The 25,712-nt window shown below is 50.2% G+C and overlaps 31 non-coding genes and 2 pseudogenes across 31 annotated transcripts; all 33 read left to right on the top strand.

Moving 5' to 3' along the window:
- The first annotated feature begins 1,680 nt into the window (after positions 1 to 1,680).
- Positions 1,681 to 1,846, top strand: LOC143941730 (U1 spliceosomal RNA). The gene has a single exon (XR_013264407.1). It is a non-coding gene; the product is annotated as a U1 spliceosomal RNA (small nuclear RNA).
- A 575-nt stretch (positions 1,847 to 2,421) lies between these two features.
- On the top strand, positions 2,422 to 2,585 carry LOC143941700 (U1 spliceosomal RNA). The gene has a single exon (XR_013264380.1). It is a non-coding gene; the product is annotated as a U1 spliceosomal RNA (small nuclear RNA).
- A 575-nt stretch (positions 2,586 to 3,160) lies between these two features.
- Positions 3,161 to 3,324, top strand: LOC143941705 (U1 spliceosomal RNA). The gene has a single exon (XR_013264385.1). It is a non-coding gene; the product is annotated as a U1 spliceosomal RNA (small nuclear RNA).
- A 569-nt stretch (positions 3,325 to 3,893) lies between these two features.
- LOC143941683 (U1 spliceosomal RNA) lies at positions 3,894 to 4,057 on the top strand. Its single transcript, XR_013264364.1, has one exon. It is a non-coding gene; the product is annotated as a U1 spliceosomal RNA (small nuclear RNA).
- Positions 4,058 to 4,626: 569 nt separating this feature from the next.
- Positions 4,627 to 4,767, top strand: LOC143941729 (U1 spliceosomal RNA; annotated as a pseudogene).
- Positions 4,768 to 5,340: 573 nt separating this feature from the next.
- On the top strand, positions 5,341 to 5,504 carry LOC143941639 (U1 spliceosomal RNA). Its single transcript, XR_013264321.1, has one exon. It is a non-coding gene; the product is annotated as a U1 spliceosomal RNA (small nuclear RNA).
- Positions 5,505 to 6,077: 573 nt separating this feature from the next.
- LOC143941638 (U1 spliceosomal RNA) lies at positions 6,078 to 6,241 on the top strand. Its single transcript, XR_013264320.1, has one exon. It is a non-coding gene; the product is annotated as a U1 spliceosomal RNA (small nuclear RNA).
- A 573-nt stretch (positions 6,242 to 6,814) lies between these two features.
- On the top strand, positions 6,815 to 6,978 carry LOC143941637 (U1 spliceosomal RNA). The gene has a single exon (XR_013264319.1). It is a non-coding gene; the product is annotated as a U1 spliceosomal RNA (small nuclear RNA).
- Positions 6,979 to 7,551: 573 nt separating this feature from the next.
- Positions 7,552 to 7,715, top strand: LOC143941636 (U1 spliceosomal RNA). Its single transcript, XR_013264318.1, has one exon. It is a non-coding gene; the product is annotated as a U1 spliceosomal RNA (small nuclear RNA).
- Positions 7,716 to 8,288: 573 nt separating this feature from the next.
- On the top strand, positions 8,289 to 8,452 carry LOC143941635 (U1 spliceosomal RNA). The gene has a single exon (XR_013264317.1). It is a non-coding gene; the product is annotated as a U1 spliceosomal RNA (small nuclear RNA).
- Positions 8,453 to 9,025: 573 nt separating this feature from the next.
- Positions 9,026 to 9,189, top strand: LOC143941712 (U1 spliceosomal RNA). The gene has a single exon (XR_013264392.1). It is a non-coding gene; the product is annotated as a U1 spliceosomal RNA (small nuclear RNA).
- Positions 9,190 to 9,762: 573 nt separating this feature from the next.
- LOC143941711 (U1 spliceosomal RNA) lies at positions 9,763 to 9,926 on the top strand. Its single transcript, XR_013264391.1, has one exon. It is a non-coding gene; the product is annotated as a U1 spliceosomal RNA (small nuclear RNA).
- Positions 9,927 to 10,499: 573 nt separating this feature from the next.
- LOC143941702 (U1 spliceosomal RNA) lies at positions 10,500 to 10,663 on the top strand. The gene has a single exon (XR_013264382.1). It is a non-coding gene; the product is annotated as a U1 spliceosomal RNA (small nuclear RNA).
- Positions 10,664 to 11,236: 573 nt separating this feature from the next.
- Positions 11,237 to 11,400, top strand: LOC143941633 (U1 spliceosomal RNA). Its single transcript, XR_013264316.1, has one exon. It is a non-coding gene; the product is annotated as a U1 spliceosomal RNA (small nuclear RNA).
- Positions 11,401 to 11,975: 575 nt separating this feature from the next.
- Positions 11,976 to 12,139, top strand: LOC143941690 (U1 spliceosomal RNA). Its single transcript, XR_013264370.1, has one exon. It is a non-coding gene; the product is annotated as a U1 spliceosomal RNA (small nuclear RNA).
- Positions 12,140 to 12,714: 575 nt separating this feature from the next.
- Positions 12,715 to 12,878, top strand: LOC143941696 (U1 spliceosomal RNA). Its single transcript, XR_013264377.1, has one exon. It is a non-coding gene; the product is annotated as a U1 spliceosomal RNA (small nuclear RNA).
- A 575-nt stretch (positions 12,879 to 13,453) lies between these two features.
- On the top strand, positions 13,454 to 13,617 carry LOC143941692 (U1 spliceosomal RNA). Its single transcript, XR_013264372.1, has one exon. It is a non-coding gene; the product is annotated as a U1 spliceosomal RNA (small nuclear RNA).
- A 575-nt stretch (positions 13,618 to 14,192) lies between these two features.
- Positions 14,193 to 14,356, top strand: LOC143941632 (U1 spliceosomal RNA). The gene has a single exon (XR_013264315.1). It is a non-coding gene; the product is annotated as a U1 spliceosomal RNA (small nuclear RNA).
- Positions 14,357 to 14,931: 575 nt separating this feature from the next.
- Positions 14,932 to 15,095, top strand: LOC143941631 (U1 spliceosomal RNA). The gene has a single exon (XR_013264314.1). It is a non-coding gene; the product is annotated as a U1 spliceosomal RNA (small nuclear RNA).
- Positions 15,096 to 15,670: 575 nt separating this feature from the next.
- LOC143941630 (U1 spliceosomal RNA) lies at positions 15,671 to 15,834 on the top strand. Its single transcript, XR_013264313.1, has one exon. It is a non-coding gene; the product is annotated as a U1 spliceosomal RNA (small nuclear RNA).
- Positions 15,835 to 16,408: 574 nt separating this feature from the next.
- Positions 16,409 to 16,572, top strand: LOC143941629 (U1 spliceosomal RNA). The gene has a single exon (XR_013264312.1). It is a non-coding gene; the product is annotated as a U1 spliceosomal RNA (small nuclear RNA).
- Positions 16,573 to 17,147: 575 nt separating this feature from the next.
- On the top strand, positions 17,148 to 17,311 carry LOC143941691 (U1 spliceosomal RNA). Its single transcript, XR_013264371.1, has one exon. It is a non-coding gene; the product is annotated as a U1 spliceosomal RNA (small nuclear RNA).
- A 575-nt stretch (positions 17,312 to 17,886) lies between these two features.
- On the top strand, positions 17,887 to 18,050 carry LOC143941628 (U1 spliceosomal RNA). Its single transcript, XR_013264310.1, has one exon. It is a non-coding gene; the product is annotated as a U1 spliceosomal RNA (small nuclear RNA).
- Positions 18,051 to 18,623: 573 nt separating this feature from the next.
- On the top strand, positions 18,624 to 18,764 carry LOC143941728 (U1 spliceosomal RNA; annotated as a pseudogene).
- Positions 18,765 to 19,339: 575 nt separating this feature from the next.
- Positions 19,340 to 19,503, top strand: LOC143941627 (U1 spliceosomal RNA). Its single transcript, XR_013264309.1, has one exon. It is a non-coding gene; the product is annotated as a U1 spliceosomal RNA (small nuclear RNA).
- A 575-nt stretch (positions 19,504 to 20,078) lies between these two features.
- LOC143941625 (U1 spliceosomal RNA) lies at positions 20,079 to 20,242 on the top strand. The gene has a single exon (XR_013264308.1). It is a non-coding gene; the product is annotated as a U1 spliceosomal RNA (small nuclear RNA).
- A 575-nt stretch (positions 20,243 to 20,817) lies between these two features.
- LOC143941624 (U1 spliceosomal RNA) lies at positions 20,818 to 20,981 on the top strand. The gene has a single exon (XR_013264307.1). It is a non-coding gene; the product is annotated as a U1 spliceosomal RNA (small nuclear RNA).
- A 575-nt stretch (positions 20,982 to 21,556) lies between these two features.
- LOC143941622 (U1 spliceosomal RNA) lies at positions 21,557 to 21,720 on the top strand. The gene has a single exon (XR_013264306.1). It is a non-coding gene; the product is annotated as a U1 spliceosomal RNA (small nuclear RNA).
- A 575-nt stretch (positions 21,721 to 22,295) lies between these two features.
- Positions 22,296 to 22,459, top strand: LOC143941621 (U1 spliceosomal RNA). The gene has a single exon (XR_013264305.1). It is a non-coding gene; the product is annotated as a U1 spliceosomal RNA (small nuclear RNA).
- Positions 22,460 to 23,034: 575 nt separating this feature from the next.
- Positions 23,035 to 23,198, top strand: LOC143941620 (U1 spliceosomal RNA). The gene has a single exon (XR_013264304.1). It is a non-coding gene; the product is annotated as a U1 spliceosomal RNA (small nuclear RNA).
- A 575-nt stretch (positions 23,199 to 23,773) lies between these two features.
- Positions 23,774 to 23,937, top strand: LOC143941619 (U1 spliceosomal RNA). The gene has a single exon (XR_013264303.1). It is a non-coding gene; the product is annotated as a U1 spliceosomal RNA (small nuclear RNA).
- A 575-nt stretch (positions 23,938 to 24,512) lies between these two features.
- LOC143941704 (U1 spliceosomal RNA) lies at positions 24,513 to 24,676 on the top strand. The gene has a single exon (XR_013264384.1). It is a non-coding gene; the product is annotated as a U1 spliceosomal RNA (small nuclear RNA).
- Positions 24,677 to 25,251: 575 nt separating this feature from the next.
- LOC143941618 (U1 spliceosomal RNA) lies at positions 25,252 to 25,415 on the top strand. Its single transcript, XR_013264302.1, has one exon. It is a non-coding gene; the product is annotated as a U1 spliceosomal RNA (small nuclear RNA).
- The last annotated feature ends 297 nt before the right edge of the window (positions 25,416 to 25,712 follow it).

Below are 25,712 nucleotides of genomic sequence, written 5' to 3'. Positions count from 1 at the left end.
TTCCGGAGGGCTTTTTGTCCTCCTTGCGGTCCTTATATAATAAGTGTACCAGTCATGTTCTAGTCAATGGCTTCATGACAGAAGACTTTAGCTTAAAGTGTGGTGTCAAGCAGGGATGTCCTTTGTCGCCATTGCTTTTTGTCTGTGCCATTGAGCCACTTTTATGCTCCATCAGAAAGGATAAGGTGATCAGAGGAGTTCATGTGCCAGGAAGTGGAGGGCTGCAAGTAAAAATAATTGGTTACATGGATGACCTTGCCATGTTGTGTACTGACACTACATCTGTTCAAAGGGCAATCAAAAGAACTGAATATTTCTGTGCCGCTTCTGGATTTAAATTAAATTTAAATAAAAGCAGCATGATGGAAATTGGAAACTGGAAGCCCTCTCTAGACTGTCCAATACAAAAGAAGGAATCTATAAAAATATTGGGCACAATCTTTACCTCTAAAAATGATGGAGAGGAGTCATGGAATGTGGTTATGGAAAGGATAAACAGAAAGGTTATAGGCTGGAGGATGCGACAGTTAACCATTGAAGGGAGGATTTTACTACTTAAAATGGTTCTGCTACCTATTTTATTGTATACAGCTCTTACCTTTCCTCCGACAGTTTTGCACCTGACTCAGGTTGTACGAACATGTTTTCTCTTTGTTTGGGGTTCAAAGATGGAGAGGTTAAAAAGAATATACATGACAAAACCACCTGAAAAAGGTGGGAAAGGTATGCCAAATATAAAGCGCTTTGTATATACAAAATATTTGGTTCTATGCCTTCAAGCCCATAAAACAGAAGCACTTTGGTTTTTTTTTCTGAGGTATGCAGCAGGGTTTACTTTTCGGAAACATGGTTGGTACAATTTATCCCTGAAGAGCCCTTTCTGCCTTAACCCCCCATGGTTTTATAGCATTTTGCAAACTATCATCTCTGACTTTAATCTTCCTAATAAATCCCAAGAAGACCTTTGTGATAAATTGAAGTTGAAACTGCATTTTAATGCTGCTGAAAGTCTAATTCCTATCATTCAAATGCCAGAAGTGGAGGTAAAAACTGTTTGGGCAAAAGTTAGTCATAAACAGCTCTTTAATAGTCAAAAAGATTTAGCATGGGCCTGTGTGCACGAATGCCTACCTACCAAAGCCTTTCAGCACAAGAGAGGCGTGATACCATCAGCTAAATGTCCAAGGTCCTTGTGTAGATCTAATGAGACTGTAAAGCATTTTCTGTGGGACTGCTTTTATGCCAAAGAGCTCTGGAGGAAAGTTAAACCACTTCTAGTTCAGGTAGCGGGAATTAAAGATTTAAACTATGAGTTGGTTCTTTATGGCAAGGTGGAGACTATACCACAGGCTAAATTTGTGATTTTATGGAAAATGATAAACTGTTTCAAAGAAGCTCTGTGGAAAGTCAGAAATAAGATAATCTTTAATTCTAATGAGGTAACAGTTAATGAATGCATGTCTTTGAGTTTTTGTGCAATGCGTTTATATGTTTTGCTTGATGAAAAGCATTCTACAAACAAAAGCAAGTTGTGGTGTCAAGAAAAATGGTTTACATCTTCAAACTAACTAATGGAAAATTAGATTGTAAAGTATGATATGTGGACTCTGTATCATTTACTTATGTATACCTGTTAAAAAGCATTGTAAAGTTGAAATGTGAACTTTTATATTATATTATTTATTGACCTAATAAAGTTTTTAAAAAACAAAAACGAAGGTGGTTCTCCCAGGGCGAGGCTCGGCCATTGCACTCCGGCTGTGCTGACCCCTGCGATTTCCTCAAATGCAGGAAACTCGACTGCATAATTTGTGGTAGTGGGGGACTGCGTTCGCGCTTTCCCCTGATTATTCCTAGTTCAAAGACAGACAGCTTAACAGAAGAAACAGCCTTTGTCGTGTTGTTTTTTTTGTTTTTGTTTTTTGACCAGGTTTCCTCTAGCACCTGTTCCTTTCTCAGGTATGCAGTGGTGTTGTTGTTTCAATGCTAGTACACTGTGCAGGCCTTCTACCATGGTTCAGCGCGTCAGCCACTCACTTGTCCTGATTCGACCCATATCTGGATGATGCATGCTTTCCATAGCTCTACGCGACGGGACAACAGGCCTCGTTTCACAAGTGGAAGCTGCGTTGTGCCTGGATGCTTCGTTGCCGCCCCTCTATGCAAATATATATATGTGCTGCTGTAGCGTAGAATGAGAGACTGCTGGATACCCTTGCATGCATGAAGACATTTCAGAGGCTTCCTGGGTGGGCTACCAAAACGAAACCAATAGGCCTGACTGTTGACAGGGATGGTGTGCCTTGCTGAGGGAATAGCTCCGATTGAAGCTAGTTTTCCAGCAGGCACCCAGAAAGCCCCTCCGTAACCTGGTGGAGGCGTACCCCTGACCGGGGGGTGCTAGAGTGACGATTCCAACTCATACTTACCTGGCAGGGGAGACACCATGATCACGAAGGTGGTTCTCCCAGGGCGAGGCTCGGCCATTGCACTCCGGCTGTGCTGACCCCTGCGATTTCCTCAAATGCAGGAAACTCAACTGCATAATTTGTGGTAGTGGGGGACTGCGTTCGCGCTTTCCCCTGATTATTCCTAGTTCAAAGACAGACAGCTTAACAGAAGAAACAGCCTTTGTCGTGTTGTTTTTTTTGTTTTTGTTTTTTGACCAGGTTTCCTCTAGCACCTGTTCCTTTCTCAGGTATGCAGTGGTGTTGTTGTTTCAATGCTAGTACACTGTGCAGGCCTTCTACCATGGTTCAGCGCGTCAGCCACTCACTTGTCCTGATTCGACCCATATCTGGATGATGCATGCTTTCCATAGCTCTACGCGACGGGACAACAGGCCTCGTTTCACAAGTGGAAGCTGCGTTGTGCCTGGATGCTTCGTTGCCGCCCCTCTATGCAAATATATATATGTGCTGCTGTAGCGTAGAATGAGAGACTGCTGGATACCCTTGCATGCATGAAGACATTTCAGAGGCTTCCTGGGTGGGCTACCAAAACGAAACCAATAGGCCTGACTGTTGACAGGGATGGTGTGCCTTGCTGATGGAATAGCTCCGATTGAAGCTAGTTTTCCAGCAGGCACCCAGAAAGCCCCTCCGTAACCTGGTGGAGGCGTACCCCTGACCGGGGGGTGCTAGAGTGACGATTCCAACTCATACTTACCTGGCAGGGGAGACACCATGATCACGAAGGTGGTTCTCCCAGGGCGGGGCTCGGCCATTGCACTCCGGCTGTGCTGACCCCTGCGATTTCCTCAAATGCAGGAAACTCGACTGCATAATTTGTGGTAGTGGGGGACTGCATTCGCGCTTTCCCCTGATTATTCCTAGTTCAAAGACAGACAGCTTAACAGAAGAAATAGCCTTTGTCGTGTTGTTTTTTTTGTTTTTTGACCAGGTTTCCTCTAGCACCTGTTCCTTTCTCAGGTATGCAGTGGTGCTGTTGTTTCAATGCTAGTACACTGTGCAGGCCTTCTACCATGGTTCAGCGCGTCAGCCACTCACTTGTCCTGATTCGACCCATATCTGGATGATGCATGCTTTCCATAGCTCTACGCGATGGGACAACAGGCCTCGTTTCACAAGTGGAAGCTGCGTTGTGCCTGGATGCTTCGTTGCCGCCCCTCTATGCAAATATATATATGTGCTGCTGTAGCGTAGAATGAGAGACTGCTGGATACCCTTGCATGCATGAAGACATTTCAGAGGCTTCCTGGGTGGGCTACCAAAACGAAACCAATAGGCCTGACTGTTGACAGGGATGGTGTGCCTTGCTGATGGAATAGCTCCGATTGAAGCTAGTTTTCCAGCAGGCACCCAGAAAGCCCCTCCGTAACCTGGTGGAGGCGTACCCCTGACCGGGGGGTGCTAGAGTGACGATTCCAACTCATACTTACCTGGCAGGGGAGACACCATGATCATGAAGGTGGTTCTCCCAGGGCGGGGCTCGGCCATTGCACTCCGGCTGTGCTGACCCCTGCGATTTCCTCAAATGCAGGAAACTCGACTGCATAATTTGTGGTAGTGGGGGACTGCGTTCGCGCTTTCCCCTGATTATTCCTAGTTCAAAGACAGACAGCTTAACAGAAGAAACAGCCTTTGTCGTGTTGTTTTTTTTGTTTTTTGACCAGGTTTCCTCTAGCACCTGTTCCTTTCTCAGGTATGCAGTGGTGCTGTTGTTTCAATGCTAGTACACTGTGCAGGCCTTCTACCATGGTTCAGCGCGTCAGCCACTCACTTGTCCTGATTCGACCCATATCTGGATGATGCATGCTTTCCATAGCTCTACGCGACGGGACAACAGGCCTCGTTTCAGAAGTGGAAGCTGCGTTGTGCCTGGATGCTTCGTTGCCGCCCCTCTATGCAAATATATATATGTGCTGCTGTAGCGTAGAATGAGAGACTGCTGGATACCCTTGCATGCATGAAGACATTTCAGAGGCTTCCTGGGTGGGCTACCAAAACGAAACCAATAGGCCTGACTGTTGACAGGGATGGTGTGCCTTGCTGATGGAATAGCTCCGATTGAAGCTAGTTTTCCAGCAGGCACCCAGAAAGCCCCTCCGTAACCTGGTGGAGGCGTACCCCTGACCGGGGGGTGCTAGAGTGACGATTCCAACTCATACTTACCTGGCAGGGGAGACACCATGATCACGAAGGTGGTTCTCCCAGGGCGAGGCTCGGCCATTGCGATTTCCTCAAATGCAGGAAACTCGACTGCATAATTTGTGGTAGTGGGGGACTGCGTTCGCGCTTTCCCCTGATTATTCCTAGTTCAAAGACAGACAGCTTAACAGAAGAAACAGCCTTTGTCGTGTTGTTTTTTTTGTTTTTGTTTTTTGACCAGGTTTCCTCTAGCACCTGTTCCTTTCTCAGGTATGCAGTGGTGTTGTTGTTTCAATGCTAGTACACTGTGCAGGCCTTCTACCATGGTTCAGCGCGTCAGCCACTCACTTGTCCTGATTCGACCCATATCTGGATGATGCATGCTTTCCATAGCTCTACGCGACGGGACAACAGGCCTCGTTTCACAAGTGGAAGCTGCGTTGTGCCTGGATGCTTCGTTGCCGCCCCTCTATGCAAATATATATGTGCTGCTGTAGCGTAGAATGAGAGACTGCTGGATACCCTTGCATGCATGAAGACATTTCAGAGGCTTCCTGGGTGGGCTACCAAAACGAAACCAATAGGCCTGACTGTTGACAGGGATGGTGTGCCTTGCTGATGGAATAGCTCCGATTGAAGCTAGTTTTCCAGCAGGCACCCAGAAAGCCCCTCCGTAACCTGGTGGAGGCGTACCCCTGACCGGGGGGTGCTAGAGTGACGATTCCAACTCATACTTACCTGGCAGGGGAGACACCATGATCACGAAGGTGGTTCTCCCAGGGCGAGGCTCGGCCATTGCACTCCGGCTGTGCTGACCCCTGCGATTTCCTCAAATGCAGGAAACTCGACTGCATAATTTGTGGTAGTGGGGGACTGCGTTCGCGCTTTCCCCTGATTATTCCTAGTTCAAAGACAGACAGCTTAACAGAAGAAACAGCCTTTGTCGTGTTGTTTTTTTTGTTTTTGTTTTTTGACCAGGTTTCCTCTAGCACCTGTTCCTTTCTCAGGTATGCAGTGGTGTTGTTGTTTCAATGCTAGTACACTGTGCAGGCCTTCTACCATGGTTCAGCGCGTCAGCCACTCACTTGTCCTGATTCGACCCATATCTGGATGATGCATGCTTTCCATAGCTCTACGCGACGGGACAACAGGCCTCGTTTCACAAGTGGAAGCTGCGTTGTGCCTGGATGCTTCGTTGCCGCCCCTCTATGCAAATATATATGTGCTGCTGTAGCGTAGAATGAGAGACTGCTGGATACCCTTGCATGCATGAAGACATTTCAGAGGCTTCCTGGGTGGGCTACCAAAACTAAACCAATAGGCCTGACTGTTGACAGGGATGGTGTGCCTTGCTGATGGAATAGCTCCGATTGAAGCTAGTTTTCCAGCAGGCACCCAGAAAGCCCCTCCGTAACCTGGTGGAGGCGTACCCCTGACCGGGGGGTGCTAGAGTGACGATTCCAACTCATACTTACCTGGCAGGGGAGACACCATGATCACGAAGGTGGTTCTCCCAGGGCGAGGCTCGGCCATTGCACTCCGGCTGTGCTGACCCCTGCGATTTCCTCAAATGCAGGAAACTCGACTGCATAATTTGTGGTAGTGGGGGACTGCGTTCGCGCTTTCCCCTGATTATTCCTAGTTCAAAGACAGACAGCTTAACAGAAGAAACAGCCTTTGTCGTGTTGTTTTTTTTGTTTTTGTTTTTTGACCAGGTTTCCTCTAGCACCTGTTCCTTTCTCAGGTATGCAGTGGTGTTGTTGTTTCAATGCTAGTACACTGTGCAGGCCTTCTACCATGGTTCAGCGCGTCAGCCACTCACTTGTCCTGATTCGACCCATATCTGGATGATGCATGCTTTCCATAGCTCTACGCGACGGGACAACAGGCCTCGTTTCACAAGTGGAAGCTGCGTTGTGCCTGGATGCTTCGTTGCCGCCCCTCTATGCAAATATATATGTGCTGCTGTAGCGTAGAATGAGAGACTGCTGGATACCCTTGCATGCATGAAGACATTTCAGAGGCTTCCTGGGTGGGCTACCAAAACGAAACCAATAGGCCTGACTGTTGACAGGGATGGTGTGCCTTGCTGATGGAATAGCTCCGATTGAAGCTAGTTTTCCAGCAGGCACCCAGAAAGCCCCTCCGTAACCTGGTGGAGGCGTACCCCTGACCGGGGGGTGCTAGAGTGACGATTCCAACACATACTTACCTGGCAGGGGAGACACCATGATCACGAAGGTGGTTCTCCCAGGGCGAGGCTCGGCCATTGCACTCCGGCTGTGCTGACCCCTGCGATTTCCTCAAATGCAGGAAACTCGACTGCATAATTTGTGGTAGTGGGGGACTGCGTTCGCGCTTTCCCCTGATTATTCCTAGTTCAAAGACAGACAGCTTAACAGAAGAAACAGCCTTTGTCGTGTTGTTTTTTTTGTTTTTGTTTTTTGACCAGGTTTCCTCTAGCACCTGTTCCTTTCTCAGGTATGCAGTGGTGTTGTTGTTTCAATGCTAGTACACTGTGCAGGCCTTCTACCATGGTTCAGCGCGTCAGCCACTCACTTGTCCTGATTCGACCCATATCTGGATGATGCATGCTTTCCATAGCTCTACGCGACGGGACAACAGGCCTCGTTTCACAAGTGGAAGCTGCGTTGTGCCTGGATGCTTCGTTGCCGCCCCTCTATGCAAATATATATGTGCTGCTGTAGCGTAGAATGAGAGACTGCTGGATACCCTTGCATGCATGAAGACATTTCAGAGGCTTCCTGGGTGGGCTACCAAAACGAAACCAATAGGCCTGACTGTTGACAGGGATGGTGTGCCTTGCTGATGGAATAGCTCCGATTGAAGCTAGTTTTCCAGCAGGCACCCAGAAAGCCCCTCCGTAACCTGGTGGAGGCGTACCCCTGACCGGGGGGTGCTAGAGTGACGATTCCAACTCATACTTACCTGGCAGGGGAGACACCATGATCACGAAGGTGGTTCTCCCAGGGCGAGGCTCGGCCATTGCACTCCGGCTGTGCTGACCCCTGCGATTTCCTCAAATGCAGGAAACTCGACTGCATAATTTGTGGTAGTGGGGGACTGCGTTCGCGCTTTCCCCTGATTATTCCCAGTTCAAAGACAGACAGCTTAACAGAAGAAACAGCCTTTGTCGTGTTGTTTTTTTTGTTTTTGTTTTTTGACCAGGTTTCCTCTAGCACCTGTTCCTTTCTCAGGTATGCAGTGGTGTTGTTGTTTCAATGCTAGTACACTGTGCAGGCCTTCTACCATGGTTCAGCGCGTCAGCCACTCACTTGTCCTGATTCGACCCATATCTGGATGATGCATGCTTTCCATAGCTCTACGCGACGGGACAACAGGCCTCGTTTCACAAGTGGAAGCTGCGTTGTGCCTGGATGCTTCGTTGCCGCCCCTCTATGCAAATATATATGTGCTGCTGTAGCGTAGAATGAGAGACTGCTGGATACCCTTGCATGCATGAAGACATTTCAGAGGCTTCCTGGGTGGGCTACCAAAACGAAACCAATAGGCCTGACTGTTGACAGGGATGGTGTGCCTTGCTGATGGAATAGCTCCGATTGAAGCTAGTTTTCCAGCAGGCACCCAGAAAGCCCCTCCGTAACCTGGTGGAGGCGTACCCCTGACCGGGGGGTGCTAGAGTGACGATTCCAACTCATACTTACCTGGCAGGGGAGACACCATGATCACGAAGGTGGTTCTCCCAGGGCGAGGCTCGGCCATTGCACTCCGGCTGTGCTGACCCCTGCGATTTCCTCAAATGCAGGAAACTCGACTGCATAATTTGTGGTAGTGGGGGACTGCGTTCGCGCTTTCCCCTGATTATTCCCAGTTCAAAGACAGACAGCTTAACAGAAGAAACAGCCTTTGTCGTGTTGTTTTTTTTGTTTTTGTTTTTTGACCAGGTTTCCTCTAGCACCTGTTCCTTTCTCAGGTATGCAGTGGTGTTGTTGTTTCAATGCTAGTACACTGTGCAGGCCTTCTACCATGGTTCAGCGCGTCAGCCACTCACTTGTCCTGATTCGACCCATATCTGGATGATGCATGCTTTCCATAGCTCTACGCGACGGGACAACAGGCCTCGTTTCACAAGTGGAAGCTGCGTTGTGCCTGGATGCTTCGTTGCCGCCCCTCTATGCAAATATATATGTGCTGCTGTAGCGTAGAATGAGAGACTGCTGGATACCCTTGCATGCATGAAGACATTTCAGAGGCTTCCTGGGTGGGCTACCAAAACGAAACCAATAGGCCTGACTGTTGACAGGGATGGTGTGCCTTGCTGATGGAATAGCTCCGATTGAAGCTAGTTTTCCAGCAGGCACCCAGAAAGCCCCTCCGTAACCTGGTGGAGGCGTACCCCTGACCGGGGGGTGCTAGAGTGACGATTCCAACTCATACTTACCTGGCAGGGGAGACACCATGATCACGAAGGTGGTTCTCGCAGGGCGAGGCTCGGCCATTGCACTCCGGCTGTGCTGACCCCTGCGATTTCCTCAAATGCAGGAAACTCGACTGCATAATTTGTGGTAGTGGGGGACTGCGTTCGCGCTTTCCCCTGATTATTCCCAGTTCAAAGACAGACAGCTTAACAGAAGAAACAGCCTTTGTCGTGTTGTTTTTTTTGTTTTTGTTTTTTGACCAGGTTTCCTCTAGCACCTGTTCCTTTCTCAGGTATGCAGTGGTGTTGTTGTTTCAATGCTAGTACACTGTGCAGGCCTTCTACCATGGTTCAGCGCGTCAGCCACTCACTTGTCCTGATTCGACCCATATCTGGATGATGCATGCTTTCCATAGCTCTACGCGACGGGACAACAGGCCTCGTTTCACAAGTGGAAGCTGCGTTGTGCCTGGATGCTTCGTTGCCGCCCCTCTATGCAAATATATATGTGCTGCTGTAGCGTAGAATGAGAGACTGCTGGATACCCTTGCATGCATGAAGACATTTCAGAGGCTTCCTGGGTGGGCTACCAAAACGAAACCAATAGGCCTGACTGTTGACAGGGATGGTGTGCCTTGCTGATGGAATAGCTCCGATTGAAGCTAGTTTTCCAGCAGGCACCCAGAAAGCCCCTCCGTAACCTGGTGGAGGCGTACCCCTGACCGGGGGGTGCTAGAGTGACGATTCCAACTCATACTTACCTGGCAGGGGAGACACCATGATCACGAAGGTGGTTCTCGCAGGGCGAGGCTCGGCCATTGCACTCCGGCTGTGCTGACCCCTGCGATTTCCTCAAATGCAGGAAACTCGACTGCATAATTTGTGGTAGTGGGGGACTGCGTTCGCGCTTTCCCCTGATTATTCCCAGTTCAAAGACAGACAGCTTAACAGAAGAAACAGCCTTTGTCGTGTTGTTTTTTTTGTTTTTGTTTTTTGACCAGGTTTCCTCTAGCACCTGTTCCTTTCTCAGGTATGCAGTGGTGTTGTTGTTTCAATGCTAGTACACTGTGCAGGCCTTCTACCATGGTTCAGCGCGTCAGCCACTCACTTGTCCTGATTCGACCCATATCTGGATGATGCATGCTTTCCATAGCTCTACGCGACGGGACAACAGGCCTCGTTTCACAAGTGGAAGCTGCGTTGTGCCTGGATGCTTCGTTGCCGCCCCTCTATGCAAATATATATGTGCTGCTGTAGCGTAGAATGAGAGACTGCTGGATACCCTTGCATGCATGAAGACATTTCAGAGGCTTCCTGGGTGGGCTACCAAAACGAAACCAATAGGCCTGACTGTTGACAGGGATGGTGTGCCTTGCTGATGGAATAGCTCCGATTGAAGCTAGTTTTCCAGCAGGCACCCAGAAAGCCCCTCCGTAACCTGGTGGAGGCGTACCCCTGACCGGGGGGTGCTAGAGTGACGATTCCAACTCATACTTACCTGGCAGGGGAGACACCATGATCACGAAGGTGGTTCTCCCAGGGCGAGGCTCGGCCATTGCACTCCGGCTGTGCTGACCCCTGCGATCTCCTCAAATGCAGGAAACTCGACTGTATAATTTGTGGTAGTGGGGGACTGCGTTCGCGCTTTCCCCTGATTATTCCTAGTTCAAAGACAGACAGCTTAACAGAAGAAACAGCCTTTGTCGTGTTGTTTTTTTTGTTTTTGTTTTTTGACCAGGTTTCCTCTAGCACCTGTTCCTTTCTCAGGTATGCAGTGGTGTTGTTGTTTCAATGCTAGTACACTGTGCAGGCCTTCTACCATGGTTCAGCGCGTCAGCCACTCACTTGTCCTGATTCGACCCATATCTGGATGATGCATGCTTTCCATAGCTCTACGCGACGGGACAACAGGCCTCGTTTCACAAGTGGAAGCTGCGTTGTGCCTGGATGCTTCGTTGCCGCCCCTCTATGCAAATATATATGTGCTGCTGTAGCGTAGAATGAGAGACTGCTGGATACCCTTGCATGCATGAAGACATTTCAGAGGCTTCCTGGGTGGGCTACCAAAACGAAACCAATAGGCCTGACTGTTGACAGGGATGGTGTGCCTTGCTGATGGAATAGCTCCGATTGAAGCTAGTTTTCCAGCAGGCACCCAGAAAGCCCCTCCGTAACCTGGTGGAGGCGTACCCCTGACCGGGGGGTGCTAGAGTGACGATTCCAACTCATACTTACCTGGCAGGGGAGACACCATGATCACGAAGGTGGTTCTCCCAGGGCGAGGCTCGGCCATTGCACTCCGGCTGTGCTGACCCCTGCGATTTCCTCAAATGCAGGAAACTCGACTGCATAATTTGTGGTAGTGGGGGACTGCGTTCGCGCTTTCCCCTGATTATTCCCAGTTCAAAGACAGACAGCTTAACAGAAGAAACAGCCTTTGTCGTGTTGTTTTTTTTGTTTTTGTTTTTTGACCAGGTTTCCTCTAGCACCTGTTCCTTTCTCAGGTATGCAGTGGTGTTGTTGTTTCAATGCTAGTACACTGTGCAGGCCTTCTACCATGGTTCAGCGCGTCAGCCACTCACTTGTCCTGATTCGACCCATATCTGGATGATGCATGCTTTCCATAGCTCTACGCGACGGGACAACAGGCCTCGTTTCACAAGTGGAAGCTGCGTTGTGCCTGGATGCTTCGTTGCCGCCCCTCTATGCAAATATATATGTGTGCTGCTGTAGCGTAGAATGAGAGACTGCTGGATACCCTTGCATGCAAGAAGACATTTCAGAGGCTTCCTGGGTGGGCTACCAAAACGAAACCAATAGGCCTGACTGTTGACAGGGATGGTGTGCCTTGCTGATGGAATAGCTCCGATTGAAGCTAGTTTTCCAGCAGGCACCCAGAAAGCCCCTCCGTAACCTGGTGGAGGCGTACCCCTGACCGGGGGGTGCTAGAGTGACGATTCCAACTCATACTTACCTGGCAGGGGAGACACCATGATCACGAAGGTGGTTCTCTCAGGGCGAGGCTCGGCCATTGCACTCCGGCTGTGCTGACCCCTGCGATTTCCTCAAATGCAGGAAACTCGACTGCATAATTTGTGGTAGTGGGGGACTGCGTTCGCGCTTTCCCCTGATTATTCCCAGTTCAAAGACAGACAGCTTAACAGAAGAAACAGCCTTTGTCGTGTTGTTTTTTTTGTTTTTGTTTTTTGACCAGGTTTCCTCTAGCACCTGTTCCTTTCTCAGGTATGCAGTGGTGTTGTTGTTTCAATGCTAGTACACTGTGCAGGCCTTCTACCATGGTTCAGCGCGTCAGCCACTCACTTGTCCTGATTCGACCCATATCTGGATGATGCATGCTTTCCATAGCTCTACGCGACGGGACAACAGGCCTCGTTTCACAAGTGGAAGCTGCGTTGTGCCTGGATGCTTCGTTGCCGCCCCTCTATGCAAATATATATATGTGCTGCTGTAGCGTAGAATGAGAGACTGCTGGATACCCTTGCATGCATGAAGACATTTCAGAGGCTTCCTGGGTGGGCTACCAAAACGAAACCAATAGGCCTGACTGTTGACAGGGATGGTGTGCCTTGCTGATGGAATAGCTCCGATTGAAGCTAGTTTTCCAGCAGGCACCCAGAAAGCCCCTCCGTAACCTGGTGGAGGCGTACCCCTGACCGGGGGGTGCTAGAGTGACGATTCCAACTCATACTTACCTGGCAGGGGAAACACCATGATCACGAAGGTGGTTCTCCCAGGGCGAGGCTCGGCCATTGCACTCCGGCTGTGCTGACCCCTGCGATTTCCTCAAATGCAGGAAACTCGACTGCATAATTTGTGGTAGTGGGGGACTGCGTTTGCGCTTTCCCCTGATTATTCCTAGTTCAAAGACAGACAGCTTAACAGAAGAAACAGCCTTTGTCGTGTTGTTTTTTTTGTTTTTGTTTTTTGACCAGGTTTCCTCTAGCACCTGTTCCTTTCTCAGGTATGCAGTGGTGTTGTTGTTTCAATGCTAGTACACTGTGCAGGCCTTCTACCATGGTTCAGCGCGTCAGCCACTCACTTGTCCTGATTCGACCCATATCTGGATGATGCATGCTTTCCATAGCTCTACGCGACGGGACAACAGGCCTCGTTTCACAAGTGGAAGCTGCGTTGTGCCTGGATGCTTCGTTGCCGCCCCTCTATGCAAATATATATATGTGCTGCTGTAGCGTAGAATGAGAGACTGCTGGATACCCTTGCATGCATGAAGACATTTCAGAGGCTTCCTGGGTGGGCTACCAAAACGAAACCAATAGGCCTGACTGTTGACAGGGATGGTGTGCCTTGCTGATGGAATAGCTCCGATTGAAGCTAGTTTTCCAGCAGGCACCCAGAAAGCCCCTCCGTAACCTGGTGGAGGCGTACCCCTGACCGGGGGGTGCTAGAGTGACGATTCCAACTCATACTTACCTGGCAGGGGAGACACCATGATCACGAAGGTGGTTCTCCCAGGGCGAGGCTCGGCCATTGCATTCCGGCTGTGCTGACCCCTGCGATTTCCTCAAATGCAGGAAACTCGACTGCATAATTTGTGGTAGTGGGGGACTGCGTTCGCGCTTTCCCCTGATTATTCCCAGTTCAAAGACAGACAGCTTAACAGAAGAAACAGCCTTTGTCGTGTTGTTTTTTTTGTTTTTGTTTTTTGACCAGGTTTCCTCTAGCACCTGTTCCTTTCTCAGGTATGCAGTGGTGTTGTTGTTTCAATGCTAGTACACTGTGCAGGCCTTCTACCATGGTTCAGCGCGTCAGCCACTCACTTGTCCTGATTCGACCCATATCTGGATGATGCATGCTTTCCATAGCTCTACGCGACGGGACAACAGGCCTCGTTTCACAAGTGGAAGCTGCGTTGTGCCTGGATGCTTCGTTGCCGCCCCTCTATGCAAATATATATGTGTGCTGCTGTAGCGTAGAATGAGAGACTGCTGGATACCCTTGCATGCATGAAGACATTTCAGAGGCTTCCTGGGTGGGCTACCAAAACGAAACCAATAGGCCTGACTGTTGACAGGGATGGTGTGCCTTGCTGATGGAATAGCTCCGATTGAAGCTAGTTTTCCAGCAGGCACCCAGAAAGCCCCTCCGTAACCTGGTGGAGGCGTACCCCTGACCGGGGGGTGCTAGAGTGACGATTCCAACTCATACTTACCTGGCAGGGGAGACACCATGATCACGAAGGTGGTTCTCCCAGGGCGAGGCTCGGCCATTGCACTCCGGCTGTGCTGACCCCTGCGATTTCCTCAAATGCAGGAAACTCGACTGCATAATTTGTGGTAGTGGGGGACTGCGTTCGCGCTTTCCCCTGATTATTCCCAGTTCAAAGACAGACAGCTTAACAGAAGAAACAGCCTTTGTCGTGTTGTTTTTTTTGTTTTTGTTTTTTGACCAGGTTTCCTCTAGCACCTGTTCCTTTCTCAGGTATGCAGTGGTGTTGTTGTTTCAATGCTAGTACACTGTGCAGGCCTTCTACCATGGTTCAGCGCGTCAGCCACTCACTTGTCCTGATTCGACCCATATCTGGATGATGCATGCTTTCCATAGCTCTACGCGACGGGACAACAGGCCTCGTTTCACAAGTGGAAGCTGCGTTGTGCCTGGATGCTTCGTTGCCGCCCCTCTATGCAAATATATATGTGTGCTGCTGTAGCGTAGAATGAGAGACTGCTGGATACCCTTGCATGCATGAAGACATTTCAGAGGCTTCCTGGGTGGGCTACCAAAACGAAACCAATAGGCCTGACTGTTGACAGGGATGGTGTGCCTTGCTGATGGAATAGCTCCGATTGAAGCTAGTTTTCCAGCAGGCACCCAGAAAGCCCCTCCGTAACCTGGTGGAGGCGTACCCCTGACCGGGGGGTGCTAGAGTGACGATTCCAACTCATACTTACCTGGCAGGGGAGACACCATGATCACGAAGGTGGTTCTCCCAGGGCGAGGCTCGGCCATTGCACTCCGGCTGTGCTGACCCCTGCGATTTCCTCAAATGCAGGAAACTCGACTGCATAATTTGTGGTAGTGGGGGACTGCGTTCGCGCTTTCCCCTGATTATTCCTAGTTCAAAGACAGACAGCTTAACAGAAGAAACAGCCTTTGTCGTGTTGTTTTTTTTGTTTTTGTTTTTTGACCAGGTTTCCTCTAGCACCTGTTCCTTTCTCAGGTATGCAGTGGTGTTGTTGTTTCAATGCTAGTACACTGTGCAGGCCTTCTACCATGGTTCAGCGCGTCAGCCACTCACTTGTCCTGATTCGACCCATATCTGGATGATGCATGCTTTCCATAGCTCTACGCGACGGGACAACAGGCCTCGTTTCACAAGTGGAAGCTGCGTTGTGCCTGGATGCTTCGTTGCCGCCCCTCTATGCAAATATATATATGTGCTGCTGTAGCGTAGAATGAGAGACTGCTGGATACCCTTGCATGCATGAAGACATTTCAGAGGCTTCCTGGGTGGGCTACCAAAACGAAACCAATAGGCCTGACTGTTGACAGGGATGGTGTGCCTTGCTGATGGAATAGCTCCGATTGAAGCTAGTTTTCCAGCAGGCACCCAGAAAGCCCCTCCGTAACCTGGTGGAGGCGTACCCCTGACCGGGGGGTGCTAGAGTGACGATTCCAACTCATACTTACCTGGCAGGGGAGACACCATGATCACGAAGGTGGTTCTCCCAGGGCGAGGCTCGGCCATTGCACTCCGGCTGTGCTGACCCCTGCGATTTCCTCAAATGCAGGAAACTCGACTGCATAATTTGTGGTAGTGGGGGACTGCGTTCGCGCTTTCCCCTGATTATTCCCAGTTCAAAGACAGACAGCTTAACAGAAGAAACAGCCTTTGTCGTGTTTTTTTTTTGTTTTTGTTTTTTGACCAGGTTTCCTCTAGCACCTGTTCCTTTCTCAGGTATGCAGTGGTGTTGTTGTTTCAATGCTAGTACACTGTGCAGGCCTTCTACCATGGTTCAGCGCGTCAGCCACTCACTTGTCCTGATTCGACCCATATCTGGATGATGCATGCTTTCCATAGCTCTACGCGACGGGACAACAGGCCTCGTTTCACAAGTGGAAGCTGCGTTGTGCCTGGATGCTTCGTTGCCGCCCCTCTATGCAAATATATATATGTGCTGCTGTAGCGTAGAATGAGAGACTGCTGGATACCCTTGCATGCATGAAGACATTTCAGAGGCTTCCTGGGTGGGCTACCAAAACGAAACCAATAGGCCTGACTGTTGACAGGGATGGTGTGCCTTGCTGATGGAATAGCTCCGATTGAAGCTAGTTTTCCAGCAGGCACCCAGAAAGCCCCTCCGTAACCTGGTGGAGGCGTACCCCTGACCGGGGGGTGCTAGAGTGACGATTCCAACTCATACTTACCTGGCAGGGGAGACACCATGATCACGAAGGTGGTTCTCCCAGGGCGAGGCTCGGCCATTGCACTCCGGCTGTGCTGACCCCTGCGATTTCCTCAAATGCAGGAAACTCGACTGCATAATTTGTGGTAGTGGGGGACTGCGTTCGCGCTTTCCCCTGATTATTCCTAGTTCAAAGACAGACAGCTTAACAGAAGAAACAGCCTTTGTCGTGTTGTTTTTTTTGTTTTTGTTTTTTGACCAGGTTTCCTCTAGCACCTGTTCCTTTCTCAGGTATGCAGTGGTGTTGTTGTTTCAATGCTAGTACACTGTGCAGGCCTTCTACCATGGTTCAGCGCGTCAGCCACTCACTTGTCCTGATTCGACCCATATCTGGATGATGCATGCTTTCCATAGCTCTACGCGACGGGACAACAGGCCTCGTTTCACAAGTGGAAGCTGCGTTGTGCCTGGATGCTTCGTTGCCGCCCCTCTATGCAAATATATATGTGTGCTGCTGTAGCGTAGAATGAGAGACTGCTGGATACCCTTGCATGCATGAAGACATTTCAGAGGCTTCCTGGGTGGGCTACCAAAACGAAACCAATAGGCCTGACTGTTGACAGGGATGGTGTGCCTTGCTGATGGAATAGCTCCGATTGAAGCTAGTTTTCCAGCAGGCACCCAGAAAGCCCCTCCGTAACCTGGTGGAGGCGTACCCCTGACCGGGGGGTGCTAGAGTGACGATTCCAACTCATACTTACCTGGCAGGGGAGACACCATGATCACGAAGGTGGTTCTCCCAGGGCGAGGCTCGGCCATTGCACTCCGGCTGTGCTGACCCCTGCGATCTCCTCAAATGCAGGAAACTCGACTGCATAATTTGTGGTAGTGGGGGACTGCGTTCGCGCTTTCCCCTGATTATTCCTAGTTCAAAGACAGACAGCTTAACAGAAGAAACAGCCTTTGTCGTGTTGTTTTTTTTGTTTTTGTTTTTTGACCAGGTTTCCTCTAGCACCTGTTCCTTTCTCAGGTATGCAGTGGTGTTGTTGTTTCAATGCTAGTACACTGTGCAGGCCTTCTACCATGGTTCAGCGCGTCAGCCACTCACTTGTCCTGATTCGACCCATATCTGGATGATGCATGCTTTCCATAGCTCTACGCGACGGGACAACAGGCCTCGTTTCACAAGTGGAAGCTGCGTTGTGCCTGGATGCTTCGTTGCCGCCCCTCTATGCAAATATATATATGTGCTGCTGTAGCGTAGAATGAGAGACTGCTGGATACCCTTGCATGCATGAAGACATTTCAGAGGCTTCCTGGGTGGGCTACCAAAACGAAACCAATAGGCCTGACTGTTGACAGGGATGGTGTGCCTTGCTGATGGAATAGCTCCGATTGAAGCTAGTTTTCCAGCAGGCACCCAGAAAGCCCCTCCGTAACCTGGTGGAGGCGTACCCCTGACCGGGGGGTGCTAGAGTGACGATTCCAACTCATACTTACCTGGCAGGGGAGACACCATGATCACGAAGGTGGTTCTCCCAGGGCGAGGCTCGGCCATTGCACTCCGGCTGTGCTGACCCCTGCGATTTCCTCAAATGCAGGAAACTCGACTGCATAATTTGTGGTAGTGGGGGACTGCGTTCGCGCTTTCCCCTGATTATTCCCAGTTCAAAGACAGACAGCTTAACAGAAGAAACAGCCTTTGTCGTGTTGTTTTTTTTGTTTTTGTTTTTTGACCAGGTTTCCTCTAGCACCTGTTCCTTTCTCAGGTATGCAGTGGTGTTGTTGTTTCAATGCTAGTACACTGTGCAGGCCTTCTACCATGGTTCAGCGCGTCAGCCACTCACTTGTCCTGATTCGACCCATATCTGGATGATGCATGCTTTCCATAGCTCTACGCGACGGGACAACAGGCCTCGTTTCACAAGTGGAAGCTGCGTTGTGCCTGGATGCTTCGTTGCCGCCCCTCTATGCAAATATATATGTGCTGCTGTAGCGTAGAATGAGAGACTGCTGGATACCCTTGCATGCATGAAGACATTTCAGAGGCTTCCTGGGTGGGCTACCAAAACGAAACCAATAGGCCTGACTGTTGACAGGGATGGTGTGCCTTGCTGATGGAATAGCTCCGATTGAAGCTAGTTTTCCAGCAGGCACCCAGAAAGCCCCTCCGTAACCTGGTGGAGGCGTACCCCTGACCGGGGGGTGCTAGAGTGACGATTCCAACTCATACTTACCTGGCAGGGGAGACACCATGATCACGAAGGTGGTTCTCCCAGGGCGAGGCTCGGCCATTGCGATTTCCTCAAATGCAGGAAACTCGACTGCATAATTTGTGGTAGTGGGGGACTGCGTTCGCGCTTTCCCCTGATTATTCCCAGTTCAAAGACAGACAGCTTAACAGAAGAAACAGCCTTTGTCGTGTTGTTTTTTTTGTTTTTGTTTTTTGACCAGGTTTCCTCTAGCACCTGTTCCTTTCTCAGGTATGCAGTGGTGTTGTTGTTTCAATGCTAGTACACTGTGCAGGCCTTCTACCATGGTTCAGCGCGTCAGCCACTCACTTGTCCTGATTCGACCCATATCTGGATGATGCATGCTTTCCATAGCTCTACGCGACGGGACAACAGGCCTCGTTTCACAAGTGGAAGCTGCGTTGTGCCTGGATGCTTCGTTGCCGCCCCTCTATGCAAATATATATATGTGCTGCTGTAGCGTAGAATGAGAGACTGCTGGATACCCTTGCATGCATGAAGACATTTCAGAGGCTTCCTGGGTGGGCTACCAAAACGAAACCAATAGGCCTGACTGTTGACAGGGATGGTGTGCCTTGCTGATGGAATAGCTCCGATTGAAGCTAGTTTTCCAGCAGGCACCCAGAAAGCCCCTCCGTAACCTGGTGGAGGCGTACCCCTGACCGGGGGGTGCTAGAGTGACGATTCCAACTCATACTTACCTGGCAGGGGAGACACCATGATCACGAAGGTGGTTCTCCCAGGGCGAGGCTCGGCCATTGCACTCCGGCTGTGCTGACCCCTGCGATTTCCTCAAATGCAGGAAACTCGACTGCATAATTTGTGGTAGTGGGGGACTGCGTTCGCGCTTTCCCCTGATTATTCCTAGTTCAAAGACAGACAGCTTAACAGAAGAAACAGCCTTTGTCGTGTTGTTTTTTTTGTTTTTGTTTTTTGACCAGGTTTCCTCTAGCACCTGTTCCTTTCTCAGGTATGCAGTGGTGTTGTTGTTTCAATGCTAGTACACTGTGCAGGCCTTCTACCATGGTTCAGCGCGTCAGCCACTCACTTGTCCTGATTCGACCCATATCTGGATGATGCATGCTTTCCATAGCTCTACGCGACGGGACAACAGGCCTCGTTTCACAAGTGGAAGCTGCGTTGTGCCTGGATGCTTCGTTGCCGCCCCTCTATGCAAATATATATATGTGCTGCTGTAGCGTAGAATGAGAGACTGCTGGATACCCTTGCATGCATGAAGACATTTCAGAGGCTTCCTGGGTGGGCTACCAAAACGAAACCAATAGGCCTGACTGTTGACAGGGATGGTGTGCCTTGCTGATGGAATAGCTCCGATTGAAGCTAGTTTTCCAGCAGGCACCCAGAAAGCCCCTCCGTAACCTGGTGGAGGCGTACCCCTGACCGGGGGGTGCTAGAGTGACGATTCCAACTCATACTTACCTGGCAGGGGAGACACCATGATCACGAAGGTGGTTCTCCCAGGGCGAGGCTCGGCCATTGCACTCCGGCTGTGCTGACCCCTGCGATTTCCTCAAATGCAGGAAACTCGACTGCATAATTTGTGGTAGTGGGGGACTGCGTTCGCGCTTTCCCCTGATTATTCCTAGTTCAAAGACAGACAGCTTAACAGAAGAAACAGCCTTTGTCGTGTTGTTTTTTTTGTTTTTGTTTTTTGACCAGGTTTCCTCTAGCACCTGTTCCTTTCTCAGGTATGCAGTGGTGTTGTTGTTTCAATGCTAGTACACTGTGCAGGCCTTCTACCATGGTTCAGCGCGTCAGCCACTCACTTGTCCTGATTCGACCCATATCTGGATGATGCATGCTTTCCATAGCTCTACGCGACGGGACAACAGGCCTCGTTTCACAAGTGGAAGCTGCGTTGTGCCTGGATGCTTCGTTGCCGCCCCTCTATGCAAATATATATATGTGCTGCTGTAGCGTAGAATGAGAGACTGCTGGATACCCTTGCATGCATGAAGACATTTCAGAGGCTTCCTGGGTGGGCTACCAAAACGAAACCAATAGGCCTGACTGTTGACAGGGATGGTGTGCCTTGCTGATGGAATAGCTCCGATTGAAGCTAGTTTTCCAGCAGGCACCCAGAAAGCCCCTCCGTAACCTGGTGGAGGCGTACCCCTGACCGGGGGGTGCTAGAGTGACGATTCCAACTCATACTTACCTGGCAGGGGAGACACCATGATCACGAAGGTGGTTCTCCCAGGGCGAGGCTCGGCCATTGCACTCCGGCTGTGCTGACCCCTGCGATTTCCTCAAATGCAGGAAACTCGACTGCATAATTTGTGGTAGTGGGGGACTGCGTTCGCGCTTTCCCCTGATTATTCCTAGTTCAAAGACAGACAGCTTAACAGAAGAAACAGCCTTTGTCGTGTTGTTTTTTTTGTTTTTGTTTTTTGACCAGGTTTCCTCTAGCACCTGTTCCTTTCTCAGGTATGCAGTGGTGTTGTTGTTTCAATGCTAGTACACTGTGCAGGCCTTCTACCATGGTTCAGCGCGTCAGCCACTCACTTGTCCTGATTCGACCCATATCTGGATGATGCATGCTTTCCATAGCTCTACGCGACGGGACAACAGGCCTCGTTTCACAAGTGGAAGCTGCGTTGTGCCTGGATGCTTCATTGCCGCCCCTCTATGCAAATATATATATGTGCTGCTGTAGCGTAGAATGAGAGACTGCTGGATACCCTTGCATGCATGAAGACATTTCAGAGGCTTCCTGGGTGGGCTACCAAAACGAAACCAATAGGCCTGACTGTTGACAGGGATGGTGTGCCTTGCTGATGGAATAGCTCCGATTGAAGCTAGTTTTCCAGCAGGCACCCAGAAAGCCCCTCCGTAACCTGGTGGAGGCGTACCCCTGACCGGGGGGTGCTAGAGTGACGATTCCAACTCATACTTACCTGGCAGGGGAGACACCATGATCACGAAGGTGGTTCTCCCAGGGCGAGGCTCGGCCATTGCACTCCGGCTGTGCTGACCCCTGCGATTTCCTCAAATGCAGGAAACTCGACTGCATAATTTGTGGTAGTGGGGGACTGCGTTCGCGCTTTCCCCTGATTATTCCTAGTTCAAAGACAGACAGCTTAACAGAAGAAACAGCCTTTGTCGTGTTGTTTTTTTTGTTTTTGTTTTTTGACCAGGTTTCCTCTAGCACCTGTTCCTTTCTCAGGTATGCAGTGGTGTTGTTGTTTCAATGCTAGTACACTGTGCAGGCCTTCTACCATGGTTCAGCGCGTCAGCCACTCACTTGTCCTGATTCGACCCATATCTGGATGATGCATGCTTTCCATAGCTCTACGCGACGGGACAACAGGCCTCGTTTCACAAGTGGAAGCTGCGTTGTGCCTGGATGCTTCGTTGCCGCCCCTCTATGCAAATATATATATGTGCTGCTGTAGCGTAGAATGAGAGACTGCTGGATACCCTTGCATGCATGAAGACATTTCAGAGGCTTCCTGGGTGGGCTACCAAAACGAAACCAATAGGCCTGACTGTTGACAGGGATGGTGTGCCTTGCTGATGGAATAGCTCCGATTGAAGCTAGTTTTCCAGCAGGCACCCAGAAAGCCCCTCCGTAACCTGGTGGAGGCGTACCCCTGACCGGGGGGTGCTAGAGTGACGATTCCAACTCATACTTACCTGGCAGGGGAGACACCATGATCACGAAGGTGGTTCTCCCAGGGCGAGGCTCGGCCATTGCACTCCGGCTGTGCTGACCCCTGCGATTTCCTCAAATGCAGGAAACTCGACTGCATAATTTGTGGTAGTGGGGGACTGCGTTCGCGCTTTCCCCTGATTATTCCTAGTTCAAAGACAGACAGCTTAACAGAAGAAACAGCCTTTGTCGTGTTGTTTTTTTTGTTTTTGTTTTTTGACCAGGTTTCCTCTAGCACCTGTTCCTTTCTCAGGTATGCAGTGGTGTTGTTGTTTCAATGCTAGTACACTGTGCAGGCCTTCTACCATGGTTCAGCGCGTCAGCCACTCACTTGTCCTGATTCGACCCATATCTGGATGATGCATGCTTTCCATAGCTCTACGCGACGGGACAACAGGCCTCGTTTCACAAGTGGAAGCTGCGTTGTGCCTGGATGCTTCGTTGCCGCCCCTCTATGCAAATATATATATGTGCTGCTGTAGCGTAGAATGAGAGACTGCTGGATACCCTTGCATGCATGAAGACATTTCAGAGGCTTCCTGGGTGGGCTACCAAAACGAAACCAATAGGCCTGACTGTTGACAGGGATGGTGTGCCTTGCTGATGGAATAGCTCCGATTGAAGCTAGTTTTCCAGCAGGCACCCAGAAAGCCCCTCCGTAACCTGGTGGAGGCGTACCCCTGACCGGGGGGTGCTAGAGTGACGATTCCAACTCATACTTACCTGGCAGGGGAGACACCATGATCACGAAGGTGGTTCTCCCAGGGCGAGGCTCGGCCATTGCACTCCGGCTGTGCTGACCCCTGCGATTTCCTCAAATGCAGGAAACTCGACTGCATAATTTGTGGTAGTGGGGGACTGCGTTCGCGCTTTCCCCTGATTATTCCTAGTTCAAAGACAGACAGCTTAACAGAAGAAACAGCCTTTGTCGTGTTGTTTTTTTTGTTTTTGTTTTTTGACCAGGTTTCCTCTAGCACCTGTTCCTTTCTCAGGTATGCAGTGGTGTTGTTGTTTCAATGCTAGTACACTGTGCAGGCCTTCTACCATGGTTCAGCGCGTCAGCCACTCACTTGTCCTGATTCGACCCATATCTGGATGATGCATGCTTTCCATAGCTCTACGCGACGGGACAACAGGCCTCGTTTCACAAGTGGAAGCTGCGTTGTGCCTGGATGCTTCGTTGCCGCCCCTCTATGCAAATATATATATGTGCTGCTGTAGCGTAGAATGAGAGACTGCTGGATACCCTTGCATGCATGAAGACATTTCAGAGGCTTCCTGGGTGGGCTACCAAAACGAAACCAATAGGCCTGACTGTTGACAGGGATGGTGTGCCTTGCTGATGGAATAGCTCCGATTGAAGCTAGTTTTCCAGCAGGCACCCAGAAAGCCCCTCCGTAACCTGGTGGAGGCGTACCCCTGACCGGGGGGTGCTAGAGTGACGATTCCAACTCATACTTACCTGGCAGGGGAGACACCATGATCACGAAGGTGGTTCTCCCAGGGCGAGGCTCGGCCATTGCACTCCGGCTGTGCTGACCCCTGCGATTTCCTCAAATGCAGGAAACTCGACTGCATAATTTGTGGTAGTGGGGGACTGCGTTCGCGCTTTCCCCTGATTATTCCTAGTTCAAAGACAGACAGCTTAACAGAAGAAACAGCCTTTGTCGTGTTGTTTTTTTTGTTTTTGTTTTTTGACCAGGTTTCCTCTAGCACCTGTTCCTTTCTCAGGTATGCAGTGGTGTTGTTGTTTCAATGCTAGTACACTGTGCAGGCCTTCTACCATGGTTCAGCGCGTCAGCCACTCACTTGTCCTGATTCGACCCATATCTGGATGATGCATGCTTTCCATAGCTCTACGCGACGGGACAACAGGCCTCGTTTCACAAGTGGAAGCTGCGTTGTGCCTGGATGCTTCGTTGCCGCCCCTCTATGCAAATATATATATGTGCTGCTGTAGCGTAGAATGAGAGACTGCTGGATACCCTTGCATGCATGAAGACATTTCAGAGGCTTCCTGGGTGGGCTACCAAAACGAAACCAATAGGCCTGACTGTTGACAGGGATGGTGTGCCTTGCTGATGGAATCGCTCCGATTGAAGCTAGTTTTCCAGCAGGCACCCAGAAAGCCCCTCCGTAACCTGGTGGAGGCGTACCCCTGACCGGGGGGTGCTAGAGTGACGATTCCAACTCATACTTACCTGGCAGGGGAGACACCATGATCACGAAGGTGGTTCTCCCAGGGCGAGGCTCGGCCATTGCACTCCGGCTGTGCTGACCCCTGCGATTTCCTCAAATGCAGGAAACTCGACTACATAATTTGTGGTAGTGGGGGACTGCGTTCGCGCTTTCCCCTGATTATTCCTAGTTCAAAGACAGACAGCTTAACAGAAGAAACAGCCTTTGTCGTGTTGTTTTTTTTGTTTTTGTTTTTTGACCAGGTTTCCTCTAGCACCTGTTCCTTTCTCAGGTATGCAGTGGTGTTGTTGTTTCAATGCTAGTACACTGTGCAGGCCTTCTACCATGGTTCAGCGCGTCAGCCACTCACTTGTCCTGATTCGACCCATATCTGGATGATGCATGCTTTCCATAGCTCTACGCGACGGGACAACAGGCCTCGTTTCACAAGTGGAAGCTGCGTTGTGCCTGGATGCTTCGTTGCCGCCCCTCTATGCAAATATATATATGTGCTGCTGTAGCGTAGAATGAGAGACTGCTGGATACCCTTGCATGCATGAAGACATTTCAGAGGCTTCCTGGGTGGGCTACCAAAACGAAACCAATAGGCCTGACTGTTGACAGGGATGGTGTGCCTTGCTGATGGAATAGCTCCGATTGAAGCTAGTTTTCCAGCAGGCACCCAGAAAGCCCCTCCGTAACCTGGTGGAGGCGTACCCCTGACCGGGGGGTGCTAGAGTGACGATTCCAACTCATACTTACCTGGCAGGGGAGACACCATGATCACGAAGGTGGTTCTCCCAGGGCGAGGCTCGGCCATTGCACTCCGGCTGTGCTGACCCCTGCGATTTCCTCAAATGCAGGAAACTCGACTGCATAATTTGTGGTAGTGGGGGACTGCGTTCGCGCTTTCCCCTGATTATTCCTAGTTCAAAGACAGACAGCTTAACAGAAGAAACAGCCTTTGTCGTGTTGTTTTTTTTGTTTTTGTTTTTTGACCAGGTTTCCTCTAGCACCTGTTCCTTTCTCAGGTATGCAGTGGTGTTGTTGTTTCAATGCTAGTACACTGTGCAGGCCTTCTACCATGGTTCAGCGCGTCAGCCACTCACTTGTCCTGATTCGACCCATATCTGGATGATGCATGCTTTCCATAGCTCTACGCGACGGGACAACAGGCCTCGTTTCACAAGTGGAAGCTGCGTTGTGCCTGGATGC

This window comes from Lithobates pipiens, unplaced genomic scaffold (assembly GCF_037356315.1).
Source record: "Lithobates pipiens isolate NorthernLeopardFrog02 unplaced genomic scaffold, aLitPip1_a1.2 Scaffold_3, whole genome shotgun sequence".
Taxonomy (NCBI): Eukaryota; Metazoa; Chordata; class Amphibia; order Anura; family Ranidae; genus Lithobates; species Lithobates pipiens.
The sequence above is the reverse complement of the archived record's forward strand: the minus strand, read 5'-3'. Positions and strand labels throughout refer to the sequence as shown.